This window comes from Terrapene carolina, unplaced genomic scaffold (genome assembly GCF_002925995.2).
Source record: "Terrapene carolina triunguis isolate 2854851 unplaced genomic scaffold, T_m_triunguis-2.0 Scaffold26, whole genome shotgun sequence".
NCBI lineage: Eukaryota > Metazoa > Chordata > Testudines > Emydidae > Terrapene > Terrapene triunguis.
The window spans coordinates 5,261,278-5,271,609 of record NW_020664377.1 but is presented as its reverse complement, the minus strand read 5'-3'; positions in this window follow the sequence as shown (position 1 = coordinate 5,271,609).

Genomic DNA, 10,332 nt, shown 5'->3' with positions numbered 1-10,332 from the left:
GGTGGGGTCTTCCCACTCCCCACCCCTTGTGCCTGCAATCCATCTCCAGTCACCGCCTGCCCCGTGGGCTCAGTGCAGTGGCAGCTTCGAGTCCCACTCCTGCCGGCCACCGGCTCCTGCTGGACTATGTGCACTGTGGAGTGAGAGGTGCTGCGACTCAGCACGCTCACTGCACAGCAAACGCAGCACAGTGAGGAGGTAGCAGCCGGCAGGAGCAGAGGCTGCAGCTGCACCAACCCCACAAGCAGGAGAAGGTGAGAGACAACCCAACTTGAGCCGAGGGTATCTGGTTGTTTTCCAACCTGAACCTGACCCTTGTAGTTGGGTTCCATCAAGTTCAGGTCAGGTTGCAAGCCTCTAGCTCAGAGGATTGAGGCGTTGGTCAGTATCTGTTCCAAGTTGGTAGTCATCAAAGTTTCACCAAACAGCCCTGAATTGTTTTGTAGAACAAGTGACAGGTCTCGTTCTAATGTCTGGTGGGCAAATGTTCACAGCCTGTCCCAGCCCCCACCACAACTGGACATCTTGTTGATAGTCACAGAAGAAAGGTATACAAATGATTACCTATCTCCTCATGCTCCAGGTAGTCTCATAGGGACATAGTTGTGGGGAAACTGCAGATGCTGTATTTGCTCTCTGAATCAATAGAGGGGGTTCATAAAAAATCCAGATGTACTTATGCAGTTCGACGAGGTGCAAGTATGAATCCATGTCCAGCCAGCATCACCTTATGTGCAATTATGTTACTGAGCAAGCAAAGCATCAACCTGCTGAGTGTTCTTTATATCACAATGAAAGAAAAAACAGCAGAGAGAACTTTCTCTGTAGATGTGAATTCCCTATAATTTAACAGAATAATATGGCTATTCACTTCAATGCAGGTCCACTTCTGTGTGTGTGGTACAGGAACAATTGGTAACTTTGGAGCTGTATTTATTTCTTGAATGCTTATTGTGTCGAAGTATGCATCACAGCCCAGGAACACTTTGGGGTCATTAATTCTAAAGGAAATATTGATTAGAGAACAATGCCATACTTCTCAGAAAAGATGATTTTCAGCTGAATGTGATGAGCAACTGAATTGAAGTGTTTAGAATGAAAGTGCCCCCTACTGTTAGCAAGACCCTGCTAATGCTGCTATTTTGCCATATTTTGTTCACCACGTCAGCTTGACTCACACCATATCCCGCTGGTGTCAGCGGGGCTTCCCGCTTCGTCTTGTCGCCCTGGCTGTGCACATGCCCCTCTGCCTGCCCAGGAGAGTGCCAACCTGAGAGTCAATAATATAGGAGAATTCATGGGAGAGCCTTAGGTCTCGTTGCACTAAATAAACCTAGTCCTGTATAGGAACTGCCATATTAGATCAAAGCAATCGGTCATCCAATCTAGCTGGGGCTAATGCATGCTTCTTTAGAAGCAGGTGGGAGGAAAGAAACATGTGGGTTGGCATATCGCATGTGATGGTTCTTTACTGACTTCAGTGAAATGCATTTGGTGATTTGTCTAGTTCCTAGTACACAGATTGTTCACATTGCAAAAAAAACTACCATCATCTGTAACAGACAGCAACTGGCAAACTTGGCAGAGGTGCTCAGACAGAGTCAATCTCTAGGAGGGGTTCCGCCATTTCAGAGTTAAGAGTGCACTAGCAGTGGAAATTTTCACTGCAATTGCTTTCTATTTTCCTTGGATAAATACAGGACTTCGTCTTTGGAGGTGTCAAGCTGGCACTTTTCACAGGTAGGTCAGTCTTTTCCTGTCTGGTTAGTGGAGATAATGAGGCACAGACACGGTTGTCTTAATTGTATTAATATAATGTTGCATCAGTTTAGGTTGAATATATGGGCAAAAGGTGTTACCATAACCTAACCACTGTCTCACATTAAACAGTGTTAAAGAATGTAGTATATTAGACCTCAGTCTGCTTAGCACCACGTCAAACACGTTTAACCTTTTCAAAGATCCAGAAAAGAAGGGCAAAGAGTTAAAGCATTTGAAATGAAAAGTATTAAATAATTTTTTTTTATTTTAACATCCCTTGTTCCTTTTCCCTTTAGCTGAAGAGAGTTTTTAGAAGGACAAACCCCCTTGTTTGACAGTCTCTGAAATGGTATTAGAGATGGCAATAACTATCCTTTTGGGGAAAAGAAATGAAGTTGGTTAAGATCAGCTTGAAGCTGCTGCTGTTAAAGTCCGATCCAGTTTCATCCCCAAAGGAGTTTGGGATTGTGCTGGAGCTGGTAGAGGTGGTGATGTCATCTGGATCGCTCTCTCTGGCTCCATCTGGTCAGGACATCCCTCAGAATTAGGCTGAAGAAGGCCTGGGGTCCCAGGAGATTGTGTGTGTGTGTGTGTGTGTGTGTGTGTGTCGCCTCCATGAGGGTTATGTTTGCTCCAGTAACCTCCATCTGTCCTTTTGTTCTTTCATACTTGTCCCACAAAATCTCTTTTAAGGACTCAGGAAGGGAGAGATCGGTGGAATATTCCATCACCTCATTATTTTGTCCAGCAATTAAGCCTAATATCTAATATACCAATTTTGGCTCATTAACTTCAGGCTTCACATCTCCTGTTTTTATCAAGCATAATTTTAACAGCCTTTAGAATATATCAGCATGGCCTTTTTGGTTTAGACCAATCCAGCTTCTTACACTTGCACTTGTTACAACATTTGTTCTTCTAGGTTATTGTGACACCTTACGAATTTACGCTCACTTTTTACGGTTAAACTCACAATTGGAGTAAATTTGTAGGCCCAGTCATCACAACACCACATTGTGACTTGACCAAGTTACTCGATAGGTAACTGACAGTGCTGGGAAGAGAATGTATGAGTCTTGGTCTGCAAGCTGCATTAGGCTGCATTCTGATATGTGACAGGCTAATAAGCCAAAGTCCCTCTAATGTGTTCTTGAAGCTTTTTTATCCATCTTCTTAAAGAAACTCTTGAAATGATTCCTTTTCTGAAATAAATCTATTGTGCAATAGCTGTGTCAGGAGCTATTATCTGTGTCTAAGTAATATTATCTATTATCTAGAGCCATTTTGCTTATCAACCCACTTCGACTCCTTATCTATGTGGTCATGTGGTTGATTTATGGAAATAATATCTCACTATAGACAATCGCAATCTACTCCAAGAAGTAGCTGAGTAGAGGCAAAGCTGTATATGGATATTCTACCAGTGTGGCTGGGCTCTCCCACTGAACAGGACTGAACTCACCTTTTAAACAAGCTGAGAGAGATACTACACCTCTACCCCGCTATAAAGCAACCTGATATAACACGGATTCGCATATAACGCAGTAGCAATGGGGCTCCGGCGGCGCTTTAAAGGGTCCGGGGCTCCGGCTGCTGTGGGGAGCCCCAGCCCTTTAAATCACCACTGGAACCCTGCCTCCCCTACTCCAGGGCTGCGGCAGCAGGGCTCCGTGGGCGATTTAAAGGGCCTGGGGCTCCCCGCGGCCGGAGCCCCGGGCTCTTTAAATCACCACTGCAGCCCTGCCGTCCCTACCCCGATATAATGGTGTTTCACCTATAACACGGTAGGGACTTTTGGCTCCCCATGACCGCGTTATATGGGGTAGAGGTGTATTTGGAAAAATGACTTCAATAATGGCATAGAGACTACACTTATAAAGTTACGGACGATACCAAACTGGGAGGGGTTGCAAGTGCTTTGGAGGATAGGATTAAAATTCAAAATGATCTGGACAAACTGGAGAAATGGTCTGAAGTAAATAGGATTAAATTCAATAAGGACAAATGCAAAGTACTCCATTTAGGAAGGAACAATCAGTTGCACACATATAAAATGGGAAATGACTGCCTAGGAAGGAGCACTGCGGAAAGGGATCTGGGGGTCATAGTGGACCACAAGCTAAATATGAGTCAACAGTGTAATGCTGTTGCAAAAAAAGCAAACATCATTCTGGGACTTTAGCAGGAGTGTTGTAAGCAAGACACAAGAAGTTATTCTTCCACGCTACTCTGCGAAGATTAGGCCTCAACTGGAGTATTGTGTCCAGTTGTGGGCGCACGTTTCAGGAAAGATGTGGACAAATTGGAGAGAGTCCAGACGAGCGACAAAAATGATTAAAGGTCTAGAAAACATGACCTATGAAGGAAGATTGAAAAAAATTGGGTTTGTTTAGTCTGGAAAAGAGAAGACTGAGAAGGGACATAACAGTTAAGTATGTAAAAGGTTGTTACAAGGAGGAGGGAGAGAAATTGTTTTTCTTAACCTCTAAGGATAGGACAAGAAGCAATGGGCTTAAATTGCAGCCAGGGAGGTTTAGGCTGGACATTAGAAAAAACTTCCTGTCAGGGTGGTTAAGCACTGGAATAAATTGCCTAGGAAGGTTGTGGAAACTCTGTCATTGGAGATTTTTAAGAGCAGGTTAGACAAACACCTGTCAGGGATGGTCTAGATAATACTTAGTTCTGAACCATGAGTGCAGGGGACTGGACTAGATGACCTCTTGAGGTCCCTTCCAGTCCTATGATTCTGTGATTAAACAAGATTTATGAAAAAGGACTGTGGAATGTTTTCCCACAGATATGTGTCACTCTAAGGATTTTCAACTCAATGCCGATTTTGGCTTCTGAGGGGAAACGCTCCTTTAGCAAGTTAGCTCTGATTTAAAAAAAAAGAAAAACTGCCTCCCATCTACCATGGGCCAGGACTGCATATCAGGCTTAGTGATGCTGTCAACAGTGTGTGATCTTGCAATGAGCTTAAATTATGATAGCGTCAAAAAAGCAAGAAAGATACACCTAATGTGATTTGTCTTCTGTGATAATAAATCCCCTTTAAAGTTTTCAACAGTATTCTTCTTAAACTCTTTCATCTCCATGGTAAAGTTTTTGGAAAGAGGTGGGGGCCTTCAAATTTTGTCCCAGCCCCAAATACCTCTGTGTGACTGTGCAAAGGAAGAGAGTTGCAGAGGGTTTGCATGGAGGTATTTAAGGTGGTAGCAGAGATGATAAAAGCTGATTGTTCCTTTTTTCTTGTTAATACAAAAGCTCACTCAAATTAATGGAGGGGAATGTTTTCAAATGAACAGAGGGGAAATACAGAGCATTGGCAACCTTTTGAGTTCATTACTGCAGGCGGTTATGGGTCAGATACAGCAAGGGGATTTAAGAGAGCAGGACACTTATGTGAGCATTAATAACATTCTTTAGGTTTCAGAGTAGCAGCCGTGTTAGTCTGTATCCGCAAAAAGAACAGGAGTACTTGTGGCACCTTAAGAGACTAACAAATTTATTCTTTAGTTATGCAAGCTAAAACAACGATAATCAGATCTCTTGTTCCAGGAGTCTATTTATTAACTTCACAGCGATGCCAGGAAGGAATCTGACATGCCTGGTCTCCAGCCTCCAATGTCCAGCACTGCATGATTCAGTAGCTCTGTTTTGGCGAGGGTGCTCTCCTTCTGATTCAGGCATGGTCCACTGCTGGAGGCCAGAGTCTAGATGTGATGTAGCACTGGTGTGAAGTGATATGCCAAACCCTATGTTCCTGCACTCATTTCCAAATAGTTCAGCTGACACAGACGGCAGCTGGCTTTGGGGAGATCCCTAAGGCATGGACAGCAAGGCAGAGATGGTGACTCCATTTCTCTTCCTATTTCAATGTTCATTTGATGCAAAGAGCACACTCATGTTTTTAAAAATTAAGCTCTCTCGTTAATATTTAAACAAAGTATAAATTGTATAAACCCCCGCCTGATGTACTGGGATTTCACTGAGCCTCTCCTGCTCAACCAGCCTGGGTTCCCTCTCCCCGTTTTGCTGAATTAGGCTCTCCGTCCTCTTGCAACACACACACAGGTAGAGTCACACCCTGCTGCAGACACAGACTGAAGTCAGCTCTGTGTGAGAGGACTCCTCCAGCACTCACATGCCCACCCCTTTTGGGAAACAAACCCAAAATAATATTGTCTTGCACTGTATAGAAATATCTGTACAGCGCATGCTCATAAAATTCGCCCTCTTCCTTAATGTGAAGAGAGATATGCACAACTTCTTGCACCCCCAATTATGAATTGCACAAACTGGGTTATATTATAAACAGGAAATAAGTTTATCAACTACAAAAGGTGGATTTTAAGTAGTTAAAGAGATAGTAAACAGAACAAAGCAGATTACTAAGCAAATAAAACCAAACACGCAAACTAAGGTTGTTTCACTAAAGAAATTGGTTACAAATAGTAATTTCTCACCCTAGATATTGTTGCAGGCAGATTACAGAAAGGCTTGAAAAGCAGCTGCACTGGTCTCCAGCTTGAGACCTCAGGTATTATTACTCACAAGCTGGACCCCCTTCCAGCTAGGGGGGAGGGATAGCTCAGTGGTTTGAGCATTGGCCTGCTAAACCCAGCGTTGTGAGTTCAATCCTTGAGGGAGCCATTTAGGGATCTGGGGCAAAAATCTGTCTGGGGATTGGTCCTGCTTTGAGCAGGGGGTTGGACTAGATGACCTCCCGAGGTCCTTTCCAACCTTGATACTCTATGATTCGACTCTTCTCCTCCCAGTTCAGTTCTTGGTTCCAGGTGTTTTTCAGTGTCTCTTAGGGTGGGGAGGCAGAGGAGAACCACGATGATCATAGAATATCAGTGTTGGAAGGGACCTCAGGAGGTCATCTAGTCCAACCCCCTGCTCAAAGCAGGACCAATTCCCAACTAAATCATCCCAGCCAGGGCTTTGTCAAGCCGGGCCTTAAAAACCTCCAAGGAAGCAGACTCCATCACCTCCCTAGGTAACGCATTCCAGTGCTTCACCACCCTCCTAGTGAAATAGTGTTTCCTAATATCCAACCTAGATCACCCCTCTGCCTTGTATAGTTCTTGTGTAAGGCAAGAACCCTTTGTCTTCCAGTGGAAAAAACAATGGCATTCCAAAAGCGGAGGAGGGGTATCCGTACCAGGTTACTCGGACCCATGTCTCTGCATGGCTGTGGCAGCCATTGCTCGTAGGCTGTCAACAGGAAGACTAAGCTCTTTTACAGTCCATTGTCTCTGCTAATGGCCCATTAGCCTGTCTGGCTTTCTCATTGTTGTACCTGAAGGGCTGGTTGGGGGTGACACCCAAAGTAACACATTTGAAATAGATACATAATTAATATTCCTTACTTCAGATACAGACATGATACAGGCATACAAATTGGATAATCACATTCAGTAAATCATAACCTTTCCAATGATATCTCATATGAGCCATCTTGCGTAAGTATATCTGTTATGTCAGATCCATATTATAAGCATATTTTCATAAAGAATATGGAGTGAAACGTCACACAAAGCTTCTCTATAGCTAACCTACGGGCTAATGGACACCCTCTGCCAGCACATCAGACAGTTACAGATAGTGGGTAAAAGTTCCAAAAGGGCCTAAGTCCCACTTTCAACAGTCATTTGGACACTCATTGCAGGTTACTGGGACCCAGGACCTTTTGAAAATTTTACCCACTGTTTTGACTGAGGACCCTTTTAACTTTTGAGCTAGCAGTCAGCTGGTAAGTGCCAGCTATGTCTGGGCCGTCTTATTTTCAAATGCAAGCTCCGCCATTTATTCATAGAGAGATGAGATTCTCAGTTCTAGTCCATTTGGATTGCTCTCCTACCAGGGCTGAATGGGTGCAGCTCAGAGCGCGCGTGTTGGGTTTAAGTACTTCTGCATGCCCTATTTAGCATTTGATCGCATGCCTGGATTAAATGAACTTCCCTTTAAGTGGAATAAAGCACAAAATATGGAATAGCTAATTATGAGGCGCTCTTACCCTGGACTGGTGACTATCCATTGTCATTCAAAGGAGTAGATGAATACTGCACCACCCAACAGCGTCAGAGGAAGTGTTGAGAGGGAGTCCGTGGGGAGCAATGGTTAGTAGTTGCTATATTTTAGTTATGTTTAGCTGATGATGAAAAGAAGAGAGTGCAGCTCCCAGTTCTGAAATCTGAGTAGCCTTTTACTATTTTTAATGCCATAAGGTTAGTGGGATACGGACAACTTGGATTGTTTATTGCTAACTAAAATGACCCTTGATGGACTGTTCTATTTACAGACACTAGAGGGCGCTCCTTTCAACAAAAATAGACACTTCATTGCATAGAGATACTATTCAAGCACGGCGTGGATGCTACTTACACACACATTCCCCTGCCGACACTTAGGTAGGGAAATACTTGTGTGTGTGTCCATGTCCATTATGCCTCAGACTGCCTTCAAGATGAATATATATATATATATATCAACAAGGACAAGTGAAGAGTCCTGTACCTAGGCCGGAAGAATCCCATGCACTGCTACAGACTAGGGACCAAATGGCTAGGCAGCAGTTCTGCAGAAAAGGACCTACGGGTTCAGTGGATGAGAAGCTGGATATGAGTCAACAGTGTGCCCTCGTTGCCAAGAAGGCTAACGGCATTTTGGGCTGTATAAGTAGGGGCATTGCCAGCAGATCGAGGGACGTGATCGTTCCCCCTTATTCGACATTGATAAGGCCTCATCTGGAGTACTGTGTCCAGTTTTGGGCCCCACACTACAAGAAGGATGTGGAATAATTGAAAAGAGTCCAGCGGAGGGCAACAAAAATTATTAGGGGGCTGGAGCACATGACTTATGACGAGAGGATGAGGGAACTGGGATTGTTTAGTCTGCAGAAGAGAAGAATGAGGAGGGATTTGATAGCTGCTTTCAACTACCTGAAAGGGGGTTCCAAAGAGGATGGATCTAGACTGTTCTCAGTGGTACCAGATGACAGAACAAGGAGTAATGGTCTCAAGTTACAGTGGGGGATGTTTAGGTTGGATATTAGGAAAAACTTTTTCACTAGGAGGGTGGTGAAGCACTGGAATGGGTTACCTAGGGAGGTGGTGGAATCCCCTTTCTTAGAGGTTTTTAAGGTCAGGCTTGACAAAGCCCTGGCTGGGATGATTTAGTTGGGGATTGGTCCTGCTTTGAGCAGGGGGTTGGACTAGATGACCTCCTGTGGTCCCTTCCAACCCTGATATTCTATGATTCTATGATATTGAATAATGCTGCACCAAAAAAGCTTTTGCGTGAGAGCTGAAAGCACAGACTCACTCTCAGACTTTATGCAATCCTAACCATCTCAGTGTAGCTACTGAACCACAGCAATCGGCCAGTACAAGCATCTTAGGTGGTGAAGCAGCTAACAGGGCTACTGCCTAAGTCCTTTAAAAAACTGAAAGTAGTAAATGAAATCAAAACAAAAAACCCTAAAGAAAATCTCAAATCAAAATATTTTTCCAAAAATTCAGTTTTTCAAAAATGTTCAAATTTCATTATAAAAGGTTTTCAAAAAGAAAATGTCCCCCCTCTTTGTAATTTCTTGAAGGGCTTTTGATGCTAAAGCTTATAGGAGTTGGAGCCCATGCTGATCACTCAGCAACTGTTACATAAGCCCAGATAACACACCAGGAGAGTCTGTCTCGGAAATTGCCAAGGCTGGTTGAGGGGAGGGATGGGGATGGCACCCAGGGGGTATGGGTGGAGCAGGGGTTCAGGTTGTCTCCACTGAATTGCATGAGACTTTCAGCTTTCATTACAAAAGGTAAGTTTCTAACCCTCAGGGTAGCAGAGAAAACCTTGAAAACTTGAAACCAGGGCACGGCACCCTAACAACTCAGAAACCTAAAGCAAGTAAAAACCTCCAACTTTTATTATTTTAGAAAAATCTCATGAGTTTTAACCAATTGGGGCTGGCAAACTAACATATACCCCTGAGGCAGTTCAGTCTTAGTACAGCTCAGCGTCACTAAGGGGAGAGAGACGCACAATAATTCTTATCTGCTTTGGGGTTTCATAGTAAGTGAGTTGAGATGTCAGATAACCAGACTCTACTTCCAATCAATAAATTGTGACTTTACCCGTGGTTCAATGTGGAATGTTGAACAGCTGTGACTATCTGTTCTCCAATCAGGGGTGCCTTTTACACTGCTTTGCTGTGAAAGCAACCACTCCTGGTCTGCTCTCACACAGCCTCCAGCATGTAAATTACTCCCAGCAATACTGTATGAGTCCTATAGCCAGTGACTCCTGAATTATACTGCAGAGCAATACCAGCAAATTCCTCGTCCCAGAAATGTACATCAGAAATGTACATCACATACTGTCCAGCCTTCTCCTGGACAATACAAGCTCATATAAAGCTCATATAACCTTAAGCTTTTCCTTTGTTAAAATGCAGATTTCTCACTCACACCCTTTTTCCTACCAAAGAACAGCCACTTAACCAGGTGATAGTCTATTTGATTTTGCTGACATCTGGCTGAGGGGTCAGTCTGCCTTTTTGTCTCTGAGGAA